The sequence below is a fragment of the Melozone crissalis genome, unplaced genomic scaffold (assembly GCF_028551555.1).
Source record: "Melozone crissalis strain CALT ecotype California unplaced genomic scaffold, PUWL_Pcris_2 ptg000018l_1, whole genome shotgun sequence".
NCBI lineage: Eukaryota > Metazoa > Chordata > Aves > Passeriformes > Passerellidae > Melozone > Melozone crissalis.
This window is the reverse complement of record NW_026535796.1, coordinates 22010710-22030081: the sequence shown is the minus strand read 5'-3', so window position 1 is coordinate 22030081 and position 19372 is coordinate 22010710. Positions and strand designations below refer to the sequence as shown.

The 19372-nt window shown below is 41.8% G+C and overlaps 1 protein-coding gene across 2 annotated transcripts in view; it reads left to right on the top strand.

The window, feature by feature from the left end:
- The first annotated feature begins 8035 nt into the window (after positions 1-8035).
- The window catches only part of RGS6 (regulator of G protein signaling 6), a 258312-nt gene continuing 246975 nt past the window's right edge, over positions 8036-19372 (top strand). Inside the window, exon 1 of one of the 2 annotated variants that reach the window (XM_054276395.1) lies at positions 8036-8259. The gene's annotated coding sequence lies outside the window, so the exon portion shown is untranslated. The remainder of the gene's footprint in view (positions 8260-19372) is intronic. The other variant, XM_054276396.1, reaches the window with a different exon arrangement.

The following is a 19372-nucleotide window of genomic DNA, read 5'->3' as shown; positions in this document are numbered from 1 at the left end:
CAAGAAATAAAGGACTCCTGTTTTAACGCAAGATTCATCTTCAATATTAGGATGAAACCTTGTACAGATAATATTTCACTAAATAGTAGAATAAATATGGCATCTCCAGCCCTGAATATCTGTAAGAACTTGTAAATTTAGGTATAGTTGAGCATACCCTGAGCAATGAGCCAGACTCAGTGATTTTTAGTCCCCTCCTAAGCTACAAATTTACAAGAAGCAGACCCCCACCTTCTACTGAATAATTTACACATTTAGTTAAAATTAACTATACTATTCCGAATGTGCATCACTGCAATCAGCTTCTGAGAAATTTAGCCTTCAGTCTCTAAGAATGTAAGCAGGAACAAGTTGAAAATTTTAGAATTTGTAACTTGTCAAAATTTGGGCAGATTTTCATAAGATAGCATATCCTTGTCACCAAGGCCCATCTCCCTGGTACATTTTTAACAATGGTCTCAAAACATGGGCATATTCAGTTATAAAAATATATTTAACATGGGCAAAAGCCTTTTTTCATCAGATCTCTTTTCAACTGGTTAAGCTGATTTTGCTGTAACATTAAAACTAAAATTAAAAAAAATCCAGACTTTTGCTGATTCATATAGTGAAACATTGTGGCCCAAGTGGTTGCAGGTGGAAGAGTCTCAACCATGCCTGCCACAGGTACTTACTTGAAAGAAGATTTGAAGCTTCACTGTCTCATTATCATTAGTAAGGTGCTTTGAGATCCTGACATGATGTGTATTACATCTTTTAAAGTTTTGTGGAGTTGTTAACAGCAATGCAGATTTAAAGCAGCTTCTTGGATAATTAAGGAAAAAAATAATTAAACTCATGGTTTTTTTAAAAATAAGCCCTATGCATGATTTTGAATTATGCATTGTGCAAGTGTTTTGTTCTCACATTCTAGTTTAACAGAGCAGACCAGTTTGAAATGTGTTTGAATTTAATTGGGCTGTATTAATCTCTTTACTGTCATAGTTTAACAGGCTGAGCATTGAATTAAAGACTGCATTTCAAGCAGAGAGCTGCTGATGGAGTTGTTCTGGCTGGAGAGGGGAAAGAATAGACCAGAACTGAGCCCTGGGATCCATCTCGTATTTCACACTGCTGAGATCTGAAAAATGGCATCTGGGTTCCTGGCTTTGTAGAGAAGGGAGATTCACAAACCTAGGAAAGGATGACAGCACTCCAGTGAGACAAACCCTCTTATGTTCTTCTTCTGCCCAGCAGAGAGAAAGAAAGATTCTTCTTGTCACAGATATGAGCATCTGAGGTTATGCTCCAGCTTTGAATCTCTGAGTCTTTTCCCACTGTCCCTACTGTGAGCCTAGAAAAACCAGGTTTCCTAGGCTGTTGTCTGTTTTTTCAGCCCTTCTTCCACCCATTCATTTTAGTGAATGCTGTACAGCTGACCCTGACTCAGTCAGATCTCTTCCCTGTGCTGTACCTTCTCAGCAGTAGACAAGCTAGGACAATAATTGAAAATTATTATAAATATAATAAAGAAATGTTAATTGTCACTTGAATTTGAAGATGAGCTTAAGGACTTTTCTCTTGCAAAATGTAGAAATATTTGACTGCTTAGGTTTAACTGATGTTAATAGGAAAAAAATGAAAATAAACAAAATGAAGTAAGTGAATATTCGCCAAAAGCGTGTCAAATGTTGAACTTCCCTGCCAAAACCAGAATGTGCAGTGTGATGTTTAGTTACATAAATTAGCTAAAGAGGGAGAAGTGGTACCATCTGATTTAGATAAATCATCAACACCCTGCACATTTTTTGCAACTATTAGAGAAAAGATTTTATATATAAAAATGTCTGTGTACATGAAGTGAACATATAAAGATAGATAGATAGATAGATACAGAAACACAGAGACATGTGTTTCAATACTTGAACTGTGTTGGTGGGTACTATAAATCATCCAAGTACAGAAAAGAAACATGGTTCATGGTGATGTTTGTAGTTTCTTCCATATGGGGAATGCTTTTTTGCAAAACCACGAGATAATATAGTTTCTGCTGTGAAAATGCATAGTTTAAGAAGACACAGATAAATGCTGGTGAGAGAGAGATATCGCATACAAACAATATGATCAGGGATAGGAAAGGCACATACTGCATCTTTCTGGATTTAAGGGTTTTTTTAAACCTATTTCATGCCTTCCTCCACACTTCAGGTTCCTCATTCCCACTGCGCAGCAGTTCCCATCACTTCTTACATAATTAATCAATCATAGAACGTATTTCAAAAAGAAAAAAAAAAGTCCAAAGGAAATTTCTGCAATATCACAGAAGAAAAAAGTCACGTATGTTATGATGTACTCAAAGTAAGTACTACTTCTGCAGCTTTTCCAGACCAGCGACTAAAGACCAGCTGGAGAAAACCTGAATTCTATGGGAATTCACACATTTCTGCTACTTAGTGCCATGAGTTTTCATAATGTTTGGCTACCTGACATGGCAGAAGTTGAGGCTCTGCCACGTTCAGGAAAACTTTACAAGTTCAGATGGAGTGCAGGCAGAAGGCTGTTCTTGACTAAAGGACAGAAAAGAATAAACATTTATAGATACAAAAAACTGATCTCCTGACGAGCTAAAAGATGTGGAGAGATCTTAGCAATTTCTAGATGTTATAGAAGAATCTAAAATCCCCTCCACAGTCCTCTCTAACACAGGAAAGTATGAGACCATGCTAATGTCCATACTCACCAGTGCTCTGACTTGCTCAGATATGAGATTGCCGAGGCAGAAGAGAAAAGCATGTCTCTGCTGTGTTTGAGTAAGAACCTGCATATTGAGGGAATGGAGCCCCTCCTCTTTGGATTAGTTGTGTTGCTTTTTGTCCATTGTGGGCTTCCAGGTAAAACAATGTGAAGCAAAGCTTCTTAGACAAATCTCTTTTCAATACTTTCAGCAAATAGGGTCTTCCAGACTTTCCTAGGTGGATTTACTGTGAATTTTACTTTGCTACAGTGTTATTTATTGATAAAAATGAACAGAAGAGCTGTTCTTCTGATGTCTTTAGCTTTATTAAAAAAAAATTCTCAATACTTTTGGTTATGTGATTTTCCTATGCGGGATTCAAGTTCTTCCATGCCTAAAATTCACCACCATGGCTTTTCCCCCCAATGATAACAAGTCACCAAGAAATTTGTTTTAAGTCACTCAAAATTTAAAAAGCATTGGAGCTGGCACAAACTTCCCGTTTGCAAAGGCAACTGAAATCCCTTTGCACAAAGAGAGGAATTAAGTGAAGCTCAACAAGGCCAGTACACACTGCCTCTGAATGATTCCTATTAAGTTGTCTTTGTTCTTTTAGCTTGCATGATCCTTGTAGGTGTAGAAGTATACATTGTGCTTGATACTGTTTAGGTCATGGCTCTGAAACTGCCAGTATACATTACTTGCATTTTTCAGTCTGACATATTCAATTTCTGTGAAACACGTTAACATGGATCAATGGAAACCTCTGTGGGCTGGGATCCCCACAGGGAAATTCTCCCTGTAGAGAAAGCACTCACACTTGTATAAACCTGGCAGATGTGGCATCATCTCCTACACTGTGTTCCCTTCCTTAAAGGGTATGCAGGAGGGACTCAACCACAGCAAGGCTCCTCACACTTGATTCTCAAAGGATAAAATTTCCTGCAATATCTGAGATGGAGGTGGAAGGAAGAGATGTCATTCAGCAGACTTAGTGTATTTTGGTGCTGCATGGCTGAAGTATCATTTTTCTAATTGCTCCCTTTTTCTGCTGAATCCATATGGAACACAGCACCCACAATAGAGATTTAGGGGTTTTTAAAGCACACTTCCATAAAGACAGCCTAGAAATCACAGAGGGGTACCATGAAACAGAATCTGAGAGCATTGAATGTAGAACACAGTGAAAAAGGGAGCAAGCATCACTTGACCTGCTGTTTATTGGTCACAATAACAGGATGCACAATAACTTTTTTCTTCTGGTAGGTGAAGTAAGGTAAGTAAAATTAATGGCATGCCTTGACTTGTTCCTGCTGAAAGCTGGCATGAGTCTGTACTGCCTGTAAATGTCCAAATTTGCTAGTCAAGCTAGCCACCAATTTAATACAGTTAATGTTTACAAAACAAAGGATCTTTTTGTAAAAAGGCCGAGGAATTCAAGAGTGTCTCTGCAGTCTGATACTCAGAAAAGTAACATGAAATAAGCTAAGGGCTTTGAGCTGAAATTTTTAAAAAAATCTGTAAAAGATGTGCTAAAACCTCTTTAAAAGTACAAAGAAACTGTAACATAATGACTGCCTGAAACAAAATAGGAGAGAAGAATTAATCCACCCGGCAAGGCCTTATTAAGTTTGCTTTAACAAAATCTGTAAAGCCTATTGCTCTGCTCTTCTAATGATGTAGGCTAAGACACAGGAGATAAGAAAAGCCAAGACACTGAAAGCTGTTGTAAAACTAGGTCACTGTTAAATTAAACATTTTATGAAAAATAGAACCTGCCTTGAACAACTCTGAAAACCTCTTTGCTTTTTTCATGCCCTCTGCCAGAGAGAGACACTTACTCCTCTTTATTGCCTTCATGAGAAAAAGCGCTGCTTTAGTGACGTTTCAGCACTCACCTCGAGCCAGCAGCTCCATTTTTTCTTGTAATTAACAGCTACTGAATATTTATGAAGTAAGTGCTATGGGGTAACACTTACTCATTCGATCAACAATGCTGTTGGTTTGCAAACTGAAAGGAAAACATTGGCCCTACCTCAGAGCACTGCAACCACTGCAGCTGCAGCAGCTTCTGCCTTTCTGAGCTTTTCAAGCACCAGGAGAGAAGGATGCTACTGGCAGAAAGTTAGCGATATCTACTCCTCCTTTTTTCAGATGATCACAGGGGAACATGCTGTGCTGTGACTCTTTGCCATGTAAAGAATCTGCTGGAATACCCTGGAGACTCCCACTGTTGAGCTGTGAGTAAGAGTTAGCAGAAGCCCTGTGAGCATGTGTAACTCTAGTGTCAGCCACGATATGCAGGGATTCAAAGTTATGCATTCTGAAGCTGATAAAAGGACCTCTTTACAGCAATGAGGATAATACAGCTTTGGGACAGCATTACTGGGCATGAGGGAAGTTTTATACCACTGCAGTCTTCAATGGAAGATATAATATTTTATAAAATGTGTGGTTTTGTCATTGAAATCAGTGTCTGGGATAAAGAAAAGCTGAACAAATACTTTCAATAGGAAATGTTAGGGGAAAAGAAAATTCTAGCTCTTCAGTTTTAGGTTCTTCAGTTTTAATGATGTATCATTAAGAACAGGTGGTGTTCCATGCTTGGTGTGGACCATGGTGGTTTCTTCTGGCTTTCAGATCTCAGCATATAATACAGAGGAAAGGGAACAATAAAACTCTACACTCCCGGCCAGAAAAATGCATGACAGTCCCTCCCCACACATTCTTCTCCAGTGCTTACTAAGCATAGCAGTGTTTCAGATGCAAGGTCTTTTTCTGCAAACATTGCTGTATGTGGATAGTTCTCCATCAACTTGAGATGTCCCACTGATCTAAACGGAACTGTTTGTGCATCTCTAATCATACTCATCAAACTGCTGGACTCCTGCTGGGAAAGAGGCTAAACTGAGAAACGGTTGCTGTGATGAACCAAGTCTGACTACATTGTTTTCAGCATAAGGATCAATGTAAATACAAAGCTGGCTCAGTTTTATCAGGTTTTAATTATGTATCATTTATTTTAGTAGTTAATGCATGAAAGTAAAGAATGTTGCTGTGCCATTTTGCTTCATACCATTTATTACTTCAAGGGACCAAAGAATCATTGTTACTTGAGAGAAGCCAATTTGCCTTTCCTTTTATTTGTACTTTTTGGTTACACTTTCTTCTGCTGAGCATGATTAAAATAAGCATAGATGTCACTTTTGCTTTAATGTTCATATTCAGCTTCCTTTGTCGACGTCGTGGGCTGCTGGAGTATGGTAGTACTAGGCTGCATATACTTCCAGAAAATATATTGGTAATTTCTTTGAATTATAATGTTAATACATTTCTATCTGTCTTCTACCTTGAAAACAGCCTTTCTACAGAACTTGCCTTGTAGTCTGATATATTCAAGCACTTAGATTTGTTGGCTACTGCATAAACACTCCTTTGAGGGAGCTGTGAGAAAAAAGATTGTGTAGAGTAGTCTTCAAACAGTTTTTCCTGAACAGATGTCATATAAGACACTGAAATACTTCCCCGTTGATATTACATGTAGTCATACCCCAGCACAACTCAATGTAACTCGTGATTTAAAATGCTTTGCTGAGAAAATCTCTAAAAAATTAAATCTTTATTTCATAGGTTGCCATTCTCTCTTTCCTCCCTTTGCCAGACAGCTTTGTGTGGCAAAGTATATATAATATGCTTTGTTTAATCCAAAGGGAATGATATTAGTTTAAATTCAAACTTGATATAAAGGGCAATATTTTTTAGATTAATTTTATTTCAAAAAAGTATCCCAAAAATATGCTGTGATGTTTGAGAGGTACATCTTTGAACAAAACAACCAAGATCAAAATGTTTTAACCTGCCACAGAAGCTTTTAAATGCCCACAGCTGAAATCTGAAACAAATCAATTGAATCAACACCCTGTAAAGTCTAGTCAGGGTCAATGAGCTTGTGTGAGGCATAACTGCAGAATTTTGCCACTAAGATGCAATATCGAGTGTGACAGGGAAATAAATGTATAGTCTGTGTTGATGAAGGGCCTTTTTGAAGAAGCATATAAACTCTGCAAGGTAGAAGCTGGCATTTGCAAGACTAAGGAATGAGTAAGGACTAAGGAAGCCAGTGATGGTAAAGATAGACATATGGATCCAGTAAAAATGGAAGGGATGCACAGCTGAACCAGAAATATTTTTTTCTTTTTAATTTAATATTTGAATTACTGCAGCAGTTCAGTGTACCAGATATCACCAGAAATTGTGCTGGGCAGACTACAGCATAAAATAACAGGACATCCCTGCACATGATAACTTCTGGTGTCAGAGGGCTTATGAAATATAAACCTGGCTTTGGTAAGATCCAGGATGTTAGGAAATTGAGGCAACAGAGACACCACACAAGGGCTTTTAAAGCAGGGTACACGGGTGGGTAAAGGAGCCTTTCCTCTGTGCAGCTGACAGCCTCATTGTGAAGAGTTTCAACAGCAATAATGAGTCTGATGCGTGGGAACCAGACCTTGGAAATTTTGGCACGCAGATGGGCGTGGCTGCCTCCTGTCAATGGTCTGCCCTAGTGCATCCCAGCACAGGGCTCTCAGACCTGAGGCTCAGCTTGCGGTAAGGTGGGCTTAACTTGCCATCTGGAGAAAAAGGAACAAAAAGCTCATCTATTGGAAAAATCGGTGGATAATAGCCTAAAAAGTATGCGAGCTACTTTGCCCACGAAGTTAATCTGCGGAAATTCATCCTAATCAACAGCAGTGCCTTGCCCATGGGACAGGTCTGTGTAAAAGGGCTGGGTCTCCAAGCTGTTTTGCTGGAGTTATGGTGCCTGTTAAGATCGATGGTGGTGTGCAGAGCCCAGGTGTTATTTAGGGAATCCTGGCTGTTGGAGGAAGGTGACCAAGAGATGAGGCTTCCCCGGTTTCAGATGGAGGACTTTAGCCAAACACTTTCATTGCGCGACTCAACACATAAACAAGATTGTAAGAGAGATACAAGGCTTGCCTTCGTCTCCACGCCTTTCTTCAGGGCTGCGCCCAGTGCCCGAGGAGCGGCCGGGGTGGCGGGACACGGGAGCTGAATTTCCCGCACGCCACCGCCAAAGGGCGGCCGGCTCGGCACCGGGGAAAGCGGCGTCGGGGCCGGGCGGGGGCGGCGCGCCCGGGCCGCCCGCAGCGAGCGCTGCAGCGCCGGGGCCGGGGCAGGGGCCGGGGCTGGGGCCGATCCCGCCCCCGCCCGCCCGGCGCGGGCTTGGTGAAGGGTCGGGGGCGGCAGCGAGGGGCCGGGGGCGGCAGCGAGGGGCCGGGCCGGGCCGGGCGGGGCGCGGTGTGCCCGCGGCGCTCTGGTCGCGGCAGATTGGCCCCGGCCGCCGTCCTCGCCGCAGCAGGAGGGGCGCTGAGGAGAACGAGAGGTTTTTGGAAGAGGCGCACAGAGGAGCCCCGGGCTGACCGCCGGCCCCGCCCGCAGGCTCACGCCATGCTGCGGGCGCTTCCCCGTCTCTGAGGAGAGGCGAAGGGGTGTCAGGGGACGGCGGCGACGCGATTGCTAAGGTAATGGAAGTGGGCTGCTCTCTCTCGCCGTCTTTTTCCTGCTTATCCGCATCTATGTGGCGAGTGGTTGTCACTCGGCTATGCCCTGGCAGCGGGATTCCCGAGCCCACGGGGTGGGAGTCCGCTCCCGGTCGGTAGTAGCGGACAGGTGCAAGGTGTGTGTTCTGCGTGTGTGGTACGTGTGTGTCTGTGGTGCCCGGCCGGGGGAAGGCCGTGCCCTGCCCGGGCCGTGCGGACCCCGAGAGCAGCGCGGCTGCGGTTCGCCCTCCCGCGGGGTCCGGGGGTAGGGCCCGGCTCGGGCCCCGGCGCAGGAGGCGCTGTCCGGGCGCTGTCCGGCTGCGCGGGGTGCCCACGCCCCGCGGTGTCCCGGCAGGTACGAGGGCAGCGCACGGGGAGCCGGAGCTCGGTGCGGGCGCAGGACAAGTTGTGGTGCCCAGAAACCGTAGGTCTTTTGGGGGATGGACGAGGGGGAGCGAGCGCTGGGGTGCAGCTTGAAGGGGGAGCTGATGCCCTGTGGGAAAACTTGGAAACTGTTTCGTTTCGCTAGCGTATTGCAATAATACACTTCCATCCGCCGACAAAGTGCGTTTGCGTGAAGGCAGATTGGTGTGTGAGAGTAAAGCTGCCAGGCACTCTCCTCCCAGAATCTTAATCTCCTGTGACACTGAAAGCATCTTCTTAGTCACTAAATGTGATGGCATAAGTATAGGAGCGTGTTGCAGGGCCAGTAAGAACCTTCGAGTGGTTTTTTTTTCCTGAGGAAGATGCTGATTTTTGTATAAATAACGGCACGCTGCCGCTTGTACGCTGCAGACGTAATCGCAGCCGGGGCTGTTGCTCCGAGGAGCTGCCCACGCCTGTGGCTCTGAGCTCGGCGTCCCGTCTGCACCGCCGCTGCCCTCGCTGGGACGGCCCAGGTGAGTCGGGGGCTTCCTTCAGCGGACCTGTAAGGGACTTGGCAGAACTACATCCCTGTTGTAGCCTGTGTGCTACATGATGCTTCCCTGAAATCAAAGATATGCGTAATTTGCTCTTGATTGAATTATATTTGCTGGCTGGCAGTATATAGGGATTGGAAAGCAGGAAAATCTGTCTTTGATCAATAAATTCATACTGTAAAACTCACCTTTGTGTTGGTGTGTTGCAGCAGATATTGGTAGTTTCCCATCCCAAAGAAACCTACTTTTCCTCTTTGTTTCTGAAGGAAATGCTTTGTGAGCTGTTAGTGTGGGATTTATTTTTATTTTTGAATAGAAGTATATTTGATATCATGAGTTTCCTTTTTTATTTTTAATATTTTTTGTAATGCTAGATTTATTCTAATCTTGCAGATCAGAAGAACTAGGAATTGTTTACTGTGGGGTTATGATCTATAATACTTTCTCACCAGCTGATTTGGAACACTCTCACTATACTTCCTTGTAAATCTACTTTAAAAAGAGGTCAGATGTTGAAGAGCAGTTATTGGCTTGGGGGCATATTGTTACAAGCACAGAATAATAGTGTTCATTGCTTGGAAATGTGTGTGAAATGCTGAAGAAGCTGTTTAGACTCAGCCAATATTGACTTTATTTTTAGATGAGCCGTTCCTTTTCTAATGACCTGACTGATAGAACAATTGATGACAAACATTCCAATTTCCTTCCTAACTGCCTACAAGTGTGATGGATTAGATAGACGTTCGTTTTTTCTATTCTGAACTGTATTAGAGGGAAAAACAGTGATTTGCTACACATCTTACACTGAAGTTTATGGTAGTAGTAGATTGCTGTTCACCTGATTTTTCTGGTTTTTTTTTCCTTGCTACCTTCCCTTCTAAGAAAAGTGCAGCAGATTGCTGCAGAAAGTAATTGTCAATGCTGCTTACCTTGGTTTCCCTCTGATAGTTCCTGTGGTGCAGATAGTACAGATACCTGTTTTAAACAATGATGCCCGTGGATAAGGTATGTCCTTAAAAGGTGTGTCCTCTTAAAGCAGCAGTTACCTCCTTGCCTGCCACTTACAAGGTGTTTCTGTGTCTAGCATGTAATTCTGGTGGGCACACTGGTACAGCAGAGGTGAGCAGAGCACTTTTCATTCGTAACTCTGCATTTGGAAATGCTTCTGAGGCAGCTGAGAAAAGCTGAGTGTATGGTCAGGAAATGCCTGGCTTTGTTGTCATCCATTCGAGCAGGCAAGAAGGGGAGAAAAGGAGAGGGCAGTCCTGTCCCAGCAGACTGCAGCAAACTAACAGATGGCAGGGAAGAGAAGAAGCTAATATATATGTTGTAGCAGGAAGAGAAAATAGCTGCAGTGTGTTGTTTTAACATGGTGCGTTGGGATGCTGTGTTAGTCTGTGTTGAAACTTGGGGATCTTGCAGTGCCATGGCTCAGGCTTCCTAACACAAATGCAAGGGTGTTGTGGGGTGATGATTTTTTTCTTTCCTCAATAATGATATGAGTCTTCAGCTTTTCAAGTATGAGGGGTAATTAACAGAGGGGCTTTGGCTGGGTATATCTTTGATATCTAAATCAAACACCCCAGTTGTACAATGGCAGCAGAACAAGGGCAATCTGCTCTTTCCATGCCCAATATTACAAGAGTAGAATTTTGCCCTTATGATGGGTTATTGTATTGTTTGTGCTCGTTACCTGGAGCTTCAGTTTCTGGAAGCACACCTTGGCTCTCTAAAGGAGATATTGTAGGAACAAACAGGTCCACTTCACTGAGCAGCCCTGGGCTATTTCAGGTAACAAATATTGCACTTAATTGCCAGAACTGAAGTGCTCCTGTTTCCTCCTGACACTCTCTTCAATATCTTCACGGCTGCATTATTATTTATGTCAATTCACACCGTGGCGTTATAATTACAAAGAAAACCTGGGTAGAATAAGAAAATGATGTTGATGATTTGGAAGGGTGTTTCTTCAATTCAGACTTTGAAGTGCTGTCCCCAGTGCGGTGTAAGATAGCACTCTGCCTTGTGAAGTTACCAAGCAGCATGGTGGCCCTGTGCTATTACTGAAGGTGTAATAGTACATTTAACCCTGTTCATTTGCAGCTTGGTCTGCATAAAACAAGCTGACCAGAGCTGTGCTGGCCAAGCACATTTCAGAACTGTAGGTGGTGATGGTGGTTTTTTCAGAAGCATCTGGTCAGTCACTTTGCTCCTGTGGAGTTACACATCTGACTTCCTCAGGCTACAAAATTTGCTCTTGTCGTCTTTGAGCACTTGCATATAGTTGCACATCTTTGTATTCTGAACTGAATTATTATGTTCCTACACCTCTAAATCTATTTTTTCCTAAAATTTCTGCTTTCATTCTTCATCTTTTAACTTTCTGTCTGGTGATTGTGAGAACAATGCTTGCATTTTGGTGGTGGCCAGATTTATGGGGGTTTAGAGGTGGCTAGAGTACTTTGAAAAATTTGGTGTGTCTTTATATCTTTGAAAAGGTAATAATAGATGCATAGTGGAGAGATCTAAATGGTTTGATTGCAACTTTCCCTCAATAATATAGTGGCATTTAAAGTTTATATAGGATGATATTAGTGTTAGTGTATCCATAGTGTTTTCTTAATCTATATAAGTTTTACCATGAGAAGGCATTTCCAAGATTTCAGTGAGTGTTTCCAGCATATTGTGGTGACTGAGGAATGAGCTAATTTCTGTTGTTGTGCTCTATCTATGAAGAGGAGAAAGAAAGAGGAGCTAATTTGTGTTTTTCTTGTTGGTTGTCAAGCTCTAGAAAGATTGTGGAGTCAAGAGAGACTGCTGCTACCCACTTATGTTGCATCAGATCTCATACTATTTTTTAACATCTCTGCAGCGGGTGGCAAAGAATATGGAGAGAAAGAAAGAGAAGAAGATCAAAATTTCAGTGAGCAATAAGATTCTGACACTGGCATCACAGGAGCTCTGATTGTCATGCTGGAAACAGCTGTGTATTCCTAGACTCAGCAGCACAGGTACTGCCCTTTGCCTGCACAGGGGTGGTGGGCACCATGAGGCAGTGAGAAGGAATTAATGCTGCACTTTTGCAGGAATCTTCAGTTACACACACTAAACATTATCCTGATGGTAAAGGACAATATTTCATCTTTTTCATTGTGCTCTTAGGACCTGGCATCAGCAGTGAAATGTTCATGGGGTAGTTAAAGATCCTCACGCTACAGGCCTCCTATGCTGTGAGGATATGTGTTAAGGAAATGATAACTAACGGCTTGAAAGTCAGGGTTTAGATGTCCAATTTATTGCTCTGTGATTTGTTATGTGAATGTGGCAAGTCACTTAATTTCACTGTGATTTAATTTATCATTTTGTAAAAAAAAAATGCTAATTGCTTGTGTCACAGATGAGCAACTAGGTTTAGATTGCATTCACCAGTGTAAAAGCAATCTGGCAGAGACATGTATTAGCTCAACTAAACTAACTGTCTTTAATAGGACTATTTTACTCTAACAGTTGCAGTAGTCAAGTGTATTAGTATTTATAGTGTATCTAACTTACACTGGTATTTGTAGCACTCCAGATATGGCATTATGAAGTTCAGGTTAAATGAACCACAGCACTGGGATTTGTAGGCTTTGCTGAACTGCGTGGATGTGTGGTGTTTGGACTTGAGCTTGCTAATTCAGGAGTGGCTTAAGTGCTTTTTACATTGCAATTACTGAAGTGATTTGTGTGCAATTTGCATCTGAAAAGGCTGTGTGCTGTTATGATAAACAGCAGGGCAGTGAAATCACAGTATATTGCATCATGTCCTTGAAGTAGGTGGGGTACAACCAGTTGTGTTCATTTGCACCAAAGGTATTTCATGGTGCCAAATCTTCAAGGACACCTGTGCTTTTGGGTAGCAAATTTCCTATTTTATTTGATTGCAAGGGTACTTGCAATTTTCCATCATCTTGAGAATGAACAACTGGCAGCACTTTGGGGCATTTTAAATGACATTATGTAGTCACTGATCAATGCAAGGCTGGATTGCTTCTGTGAACTTGCATAAGATTGCTTGAAGGGAACTTCATTTCAGCAACCTCAATTGGGAACAAGGAGTTTAGGTGGAGTAAATTTGAATTGGAATCTAACAAGCACTGAGGCCTGTGTTTTGTTTAATTTTTTTAAAATTTTATTATTTTCTTACTAGTGTGTATTAGAGCATCCATTATTTTGTGCATCTCCTCATTCAGTTTTATATTTGAATCAATTTTCTTCAGTTGTTTTCAGCTTACTGGATACAATGTAAAATACAAAGTGCAGCCCCTGCCCCAGAAGTAGCTTACTGAAATTGCAATTAGCATTTCCTGGGGTGTGTGAAGGCAAGGCACTTTCAGAGATGGTGTATTTGATGGACCAGCTTCAAAGAACAAGAAGCTCTTAGCACACCTTAACTGATCCAGTAGAAGATTTATATTGGAGAATAGATTAGGAGTCTACCCTCAAGCTCTGTATTATCAGTACAGTTACCCATTTCCCACAGGGAATGATTCTGGACAATAAGTTGGCATTGTTGCAAAACAACAAAATACAGCTTCAGCTTTGTAGCTGCTGCTCCTTGCAGGCTGATAGTGCTGAATAATTACTGCTGTAGTTTGGGATCACCAATTCACATGAAGTTCAAAGTTGATCTATAACTATCTCGTTGCATTTCTAAATTTATATAGCACTGGCACTTGCTTTAGTAAAATATTCAGCATATACTTGCTATCACATTCTTTGTAGCTATCCTTGGTAACAGCATGTTGGCTCACAGCCTTTCCAAAAGGCCTTGTGCTCACAGCAGTATTATTTTATTGGAAGGGAGATTGATTACTGGTGAACGCTGCATTTTTTTTTCTGAATTCTTTGGAAGAGGAGTGGATGTATTGGAAGCAGTTTCTTCTGCTGTAACATAATTCTGGTCCATTAAAAGTAAATGTAATATGCAGTGCTCATTTTAACAATTGATTTTGTAAAGGGAAAAAATTGCCTAGTTAACCAGCAATTTGTATGTCAATATTCACTACAATCCATCTCCATTCCATTTTTTCTTCTGGTTATCTTGGGAAGTCAGGACCTAGTCAAAGTTAGATGCCAAAAATTACTTTATATTGACTTCCAACCCTATGTTTCCTGGATGTAACATCCAGATCCAGACAGTATTTTCAGCATTCTAGAATTGCTAAGAATACGTGCAGATTTAGAAATATATAAAATCAAAATGGAGTGTGTGGAAAACTGGGAAATGGGGAGGAAAGTAATTCAGTTCTATCAAGGAATGGTGATCTGCCTCAGTCACTTGGCAGGTGCTTATCAAGAAGCAGTCTGATCACCTGCCAAGTGGCTGAGGCAGATCACCAGTGGCTGACACAAATGGAACAACTGGAACTTCATCCTGAGTGTTGTCTGTTAGACAGTAACAGCATGAGCACTACCACAGGTGTCTCAGATGGAGAGAAAATTGCTCAAGACCATGGAGAGCACACTTTTGGAGGTGGTATGAGGCCTTGGTGATCCCTGGTTAACAATATTCTGCTTAGACCACTAAACCATTAATATTATTTTTTTTTCTTAACAAATGTACATGATTTGGAACAGCAAGTGATTGGTGAGAAGTATGTACAGGCATCTGCACATTAGATTACTCAGGGGCTGAGTTTAAAGTTGTGTGTATCTGCCGGAAGCCAAGTGACTTGGATTGACTCATGTGAGAGCTAGTTTGGTCTAAAAGATGGCTGTGTTCATACTGCATATTCTTGGCCAGAGGGGTCTCAGACCTCTGGCCCTTAGCTGGTACCTCTGTGGCCTGAAGATACAGTGATTGTTGTGGATGGTTTTGTTTTCAAGCATAATGTTAAAAAAAAGTGAGATTGTCCTGCAGCCCACCAGAAGGATGAGGTTATGCATTGTAGGACTTGGGACATGTTGGGAAGCTGTAGAGTGTTGCAGAACCTATTGGGAGACTGATGCAGACATGGATAAGAGGTAGGAACCCCAGCCTTGTGTGAGATGATCCATGCTGACTCTTGAGAGCAAGTGCTGATGGTGGAGAACTGTGTTCCCAACTGTGCGTCTGCTTAGGTTTGGAGCTCTACAAAAGAGAGCATGGGAGCAAACCAGCAATTAAACACTGTGGGTGATCGGGAGCCCAGAGCTTGCTCCCTGCCCTGGTACTGTGTGGAAATGCGGACATACCTGTACGATGTTCTGAGGCAAGTTTTCCACAGGTGAAGCACTTAGTTATGGAAGGGCACTGCACCTTTAGGAAATGTCTGTAAGAGTAGTAGAAATGGGAAATCCTAGCTTTCATCAGGATCCCAGTTTCCCTAAAAAGAGGAAAAAGGGGGTGTCCTGGAACTGTCCTCCCTTCCTGCTCTCTCAGACTGAGGTAAAAGCATTTTGGCTTGTTCTCTGGCTTAGATGTGTACCCATCCTTCATCCTGCCAATTGTAGAGTGAGAAAAGTGTTGAGCCCCTGTGCTTCAGCACGGAGCTCCCTCTGAGCTTGTACCTTAGAAAGAGGAGGAATGGGGTCCTTTAGAGCCCTTGAATTCACCCAGTGTGAACCAAACTGCTTTCCCACAAACAAAGAGGAATTTGTTTGGCAAAAATTTGAACATTAAGTGCTTCTGCTGGAAGTGTTTATACCTTATTCCTTAAAAAAAGCAACAGACTGAGTATTGTTGATAGTACTGCAATGCTCACCACTTGCAAGGAGGGGCAGAAGGTCTGGGATGATCTTCTACTAGGAAACTATTTTTGGCGTAACTTCAATTAAAATTTGATGTCCAAAAGAAAGGATTGAAGGATTTTTAGGTGCTTTGGGAGTTATACTTCCCTGTAAGCAGACTTCCCTCTCTGCCCCTCTAGTCAGGGGAGCAGTGCCATGAAGGAGGAGTAGAGGTGAATTGTGCAGTGCTTGGACTGAGCTACACCACTGAAAAGCAGAGGATATCCCAGGTAGGTCCTGGGGATCCACTGGCTAGTGTTTCACCTTGGCCAATAGGATCAGCTTAATGATAGGCTGTATGTTGCCCTCCAGCATGGCATACCCATGTCCTGGTTTAATGAAGTAATAATTAACCAGAAAAAGAATATGAAGACGAGTATTTCTTCCCAGTGCAATTTTAGAGAGATTTATGTAACGGATGTGAATTATCAACTTAATATTAATGGAGATTAATTGAATTCAGTGTGATTTTTCCTTCCGTCTCTTCCCTCCTGTCACCTTAATAATGACCTGTTTGATCTAAATATTCTAGCAGATCAGGTAGAGATTTTTCCTATTAGGTAATTATGAGTTCTGCAAGGCATGTGGTTATATGATTTCTCAGGCATATGAAAAGTTGTGTAGTCTAGTTGTATTTCACTAATTAGAAAAAAATTACCTAGGTATTCATGACATGAAATTGTAATTTAATCTATGATTGTGTGCTAAAGCACTAAATCTCTCATAATTTGATATTAACACTATGTGTCCATTATAAGCTGCCCTTGAAATATATAATTACGTAGCATAAAGGTAATTTTCACATATTGTTACCCAAAATTATATTCTAGCTTAACAGTCCTGATATATATCTCCGTGGGAATTCATTTAGCTGATTCTGTTTTCTCTGCTTCAGTTTTCCCTTATTTTAAAAAACTATCTTATCTCACATATGCAAGAAATTTTTTGCGCTGCAAATTTTGTACAGTGAGTTTACAATTTATTTATTATGATGCAGAATAGGAGTTGACATATGACCTTGTATTATTTTGTTAAATCCAGGTAATATTTTCAAGGAATAGTTTTGCAGGATTTCTTCTAATGTACTTCTTTCTTTCTCTGTTATGTAAAAAACCCCAGAGTGCATAAGGACTCCTAGATGTGTTAATTTCTGTGGAACACATGGGGGTTTGTGTCTGTAAGAGGTTTCTTACAGCAGTCTTGTTTCCAATGGTCTTTTCTGACAGCAATCAAGGTGTTTGAGAACACTAAGGGGAATCTCCTAATTTACTGTTCAGATGCTTTCATTGAACTTACACATACACAGAGATTAAATGCTGACAGTATTTGTGGATTAAAATGTAAAGGTGGTTTTCTTTGAAATTTTCTAGTTACAGTTCTGTATGAGAAACTCAAAAAAGGTAAACTAGAAAAAATATTTTCTTGATTTTCAGAGCATATTTTTAATTGGTTACTCCACCTTAAAGTTCACTCATCCTTTCATGACATATGGGAGCCTTATCTCTTTGCAGCTTCTGGTTTTTGAGAGTGAGGAGCCTGATCAGATAAGAGCGAGAGAGAGAACTCTTACTGTGATTCAGTGCATTTTGTCAGCAGCTGCCTGTCTAATCCAGTGTGCTTATGTTTCTTAGGGGAAAAGCAGAAGTGTTCTATAATAAAGAATAAAACATAAAAAGGAAAAAAGCAGTGAGAGGAGAATGCACCCTCTCTTTTTAGCATATTTTTGGTAATATTTTTCAAATGCTTAATAGACCATCTATTAAGAAGTTAAAGACTGCTGATTTTGTTCTTGTGTGTGGCAGAGTGAGAGAATGGTTAGCACAAATGGTTTTCAATTTTTATCCCTTTTGGTGCTGAGGAGTCCAGATTGCTGCAAGCATGGCTATTGTCAGAAAAACAGCTGTGGGAAAACAGCATCTTGGAACATGATATTTGAAATTTAGAGATTATTTATTTCTTTGAAGACGTGCATTTGGATTTAGATTGCTGGTGTGTGGCTTCAGGCTGGGATGAGTTAGCCCTGATAGTACAGCAAACTGCCCAAAGGAGGGAGGAGCTGACAGCACTCTTCAGATGGTAAGTGGCGAGGTTCTTAGCTGGAGGCTGTCTTAATTAAGCTAGAGGCTTATTAAAAAAAAAAAACAACAAAACAACCTACATAAAATCTTTGTTTTCACTCTTCTCAGCTAAGTGTAGCTGAAATCTCTTTATAAGGCTAAGCTGGATTCACTTCTGGCTGATACATCACAAGCATGTGCTTAGAGAAAGATTCAGAGGACTAACTGTTTTCAGGCTGTGTAGTGTTGTAAGGTTGACTTCCTGCTTGGAGTCAGAGTAAACAGCTTGACAGAGTTGACTTCCATCTGGAGTAGACTGGGATGACAGTGAGGAAAAAATTGTGTAGGTTTTTTTTAGTTTGTTTCTTAAGAGGACTGTGTGAATGAATGGACTTTTGTACACTTTTACATTATTTAAGGATTGCAAATGCAGCAGGTTAACATTGTAGTAAGTTAAAAAAGCTGTACTTTGACTGTGGGCAGTCTCATTTGTGTTTGCAGCAGGCAGCTCTCTGGAGAAGGATATGGAGATCCTGGTGGACAAGCTGCCCGTGAGCCAGTAGTGCCCTTGTGAGCAAGAAGGACAATGGGATCCTGAGCCGCATTAGGAAGCGCACTGCCAGCAGGTCCAGGGAGGTGATCCTGCCCCTCTGCTCAGCCCTGGTGAGGCCAAATCTGGAATGCTGTGTCCAGTTATGGACTCCTCAGTACAAGAGAGACATGAAGCATCTGGAGCAAGTCCAGCAAAGGGCTGTGAAGATGGAGGGTACTGGGGCATCTCTTTTGTGAGGAAAGGCTGAGGGAGCTGGGCCTGTTCAGCCTCAAGAAGAGACAACTGAGAGAGGACCTTATCAGTGTGTTTAAGTATCTGAAGGGAGGGTATCAAGAAGATGGAGCCAGGCTCCTCTCTGGGGTGCCAAAGCAATAGGACAAGAGGCAATGGGCAGAAACTGATGCATTGGAAGCTCCACCTGAACATGAGGAAGAACTTCTTTACCGTGCACATTGGAACAGTTGCCTGCAGAGGTTACAGAGTCTCTCTTAATTTTGGAGATTCTCAAAAGCTGTCTGTACTCAATCCTGAGTAACATGCAGTAGGGAAGCCTGTGTGAGAAGGAAGGTTGGACCAGATGACCTCCAGTGGTTTCTTTCAACACCAGCCATTCAGTGGTTCTGTGAAGCAATCCTGCATCACTGGGTGCTAAGCTCCCATATGTTAAAAAGCACAGGTGTAGTGGAATCCATGGGACCCAGCATTGCTGTGCTTTCACCTTGAAGAGCCAAGAACATGCCTGTGTCATATCGCTGTGTTATTTTATCAGTAGTTTTTCTTTTTCTTGTAGAATACCAGTGAGAAAGATGTCTGTG